Genomic DNA, 2,733 nt, shown 5'->3' on the forward strand with positions numbered 1-2,733 from the left:
TTTAGTAGTTCGGTGACATTTTTGGCTAATAAAAAAGTTTAGTGACTAAAAGCGGCACATTGCAATATTTTAGTGACATTTCGCGTAATTTGCTCTATGTACAATTGGAAGAAAGAAAACCGAGAATAAAGTAGAGAACATGAGAATAAAGTGTAAATTGTATTAATAAAGTGTAATATTGTAAGCGAGAACATGAGCATTGGAGGGAGGTTAGTTTTTGTTGAGTAGGATTTGTGTGTCATTTGATAATAGAGATAAGGGTTAATGGATAATAGAGATAAGGCTTAATATATAATAGAAATAAGAGTAAATTTGGAAATAAACAAAGTTAACACCAAATTAACTACCTACACAGGTTTCATTATTGCAAAGACTAGTGATAAGAGTACACTTTAATATGTGTGCACTTCATGAAACATATGATGCACTAAGCAACATGAACACAAGTACAATATGTAGAACAAAAGAGAGGAAAAAGACACCAAAGATGAAAGGTGAAAAGTCACAATAATTCTTTGGTAGAAAGAAAAGGATAACTAAATATTTCATTGGTTTATAAGCACACATGAGGGGTAAATTTATGAAGGAAAATAAAAAGTAAATAGATTATTCAAGTAACATGCAATACTAACCAAGATCACAATAAAAAATTATAAGAATACAATGAGCCTAAAAATCTTTATAAGTATCCAACTAACTTTCAGATAGGTTTTTTTTTTTAAGTGAGAGGTTTTGAATTCAGGACCTTTTACTTATAATCCCACCCACGTTACCACCCAATCCAATCCTCCTCCAATTTTGCTTCAAATAGTTAGATTGCTACAACTTCTTTTTTCCTCTCAACTTTGCTTCCAGATATATTTGGAGACAAAATTTTTATTGTTTACCAATGGTGAAGGGAGAAGTACAATAGTAGATAAATTATAGTTTTCAAAGTAGCATCAAATGAACGTGGAGATTTTGATAAAAATGAGAAATTGAAATCATTTATTTTTTTTAACTATAAAAACATTTTTTTTTACTATTAAGTTTCTATCTTGATGATAATGCCCACTTCACTATATTGACTTGCAAGTATCGTTTTGGTCTATTAAGCTCAATCATATCCAAGTTCTAATTGACAATTTAAACTTCATTATGTAGTGGATCTCGCAACATAACGTAGGACTAGAGTTCTTGGCACACCCTACGGGTGTGAATATCTTCCAATGTATATATCATTACTATAAATATGCAAGGAGTTTTCTATACTAAATATTATTGAGAGGAGAAGTAGGTAAGAGAAAGAAGAAGTGGTTTGTTAAAATCTAAACAAAAGAAGAAGGTAAATTAGGTAGTCCATAAAGTAATGAAAAATATTAACACAAAAAGTGCTCACACTTTTTGTAGAAAAAAAAGTGGAAAAGGCACGCCCTAGGCATGTGCAATTTAAAAAGAACAAGTTATTAGATTTTCCATTTTTTGTTTTGAAGGTAAGTAATTGGAAATTAATTAAAAAGAATAGTAGAAGTTATAGAAGTTATTAATGGTTGTATATAAGCATATTAATGGGTAGGATCTAGGTCAGAACTAGGTACATTAAATTTAGTTAAACGTAGACCAAAACCCAAACTTTTATGAATCTGAAAAAGTAAATCCAGACCCAAACCCTTATGGGGTTGGGTGTTCAATGGATATCCATAGGTATTTTTCCTAAATATACAGTGAAGAACTAAAATAAAGATATTTCTAAAGATAAATTGAGAGACGGTAAGGCAAAACAAGTAGTTTGAAAAATTTCTAATGAAACAAAATAGAAAGTAAGACAGACAACAAGAGGCACGTAATAGATAGGTAGGATTAGGTGGTGTTTTCTTGGGTTAAGAGCGCATCCTTTAATTTAACATTCATGAAATCTTATTGTACTCGATCCAACAGCAATAGAATATTAGATTATATTATAAATTTACTGATATACGTATGTATGTGCGTGTGTGTGTATATATATATATGTCTGGATAGGATTTGATTCAAGTCTAGATTTGGATAGGGTCTGGATTTAAAAAAAATTAAACCCAATCCCTACCCAAATACATTGGGTCTAACTTGGATCCGAGTAAAAATCTATATATTGACATACCTAGCTGCATAGTTTTAAAATCTTAATTATATAAGAGTAAAATGGAAAGACTTAAAGTAAAGTAAAATATAATAACACCAATTGCCTAGCCTCATGCTCATGCTTTATGTATACTAGTGATCGATGCACACTCGACATGTGTCCGATCAATAAAAGAAATTTTCATTTGAACTAATGAATGTAAAATCCTTATTTGACAACAAAATCTAGAAATAGTAAATTACAAAAGTTTATGCAACAAAATATCATAAAAATTAAAAAAAGGTTAAATAAAGCAATTATTTGTAGTGATTGATTAATGAATATCTTAAGAACGAAAGTTTACTTCTAAGCGTACGTTTACATTGAGATGGAACTCCATAATCATCTATAGGATTGTTGTATTCAACAGTTGCAAAGCACAAATATCTAATGACAAGAGATAGGAAAAAAAGTTTCTTGTGGAAAAAGTTTTGTGCGACGGATATGGAGAAGAAGTTAATTTTATGGGGTTGTAATTTGTAGTTCGAGAAAAATATAGTTTTAGTCCCCAGTATTTAGTAGTTAAAGTTTTGACAAAAACAAATTTAATCCTCAATGTTTAGCACATGTGCATTTTTAGTCCTTAAAATTTT

This window comes from Coffea eugenioides, chromosome 2 (assembly GCF_003713205.1).
Source record: "Coffea eugenioides isolate CCC68of chromosome 2, Ceug_1.0, whole genome shotgun sequence".
NCBI classification, from domain to species: Eukaryota; Viridiplantae; Streptophyta; class Magnoliopsida; order Gentianales; family Rubiaceae; genus Coffea; species Coffea eugenioides.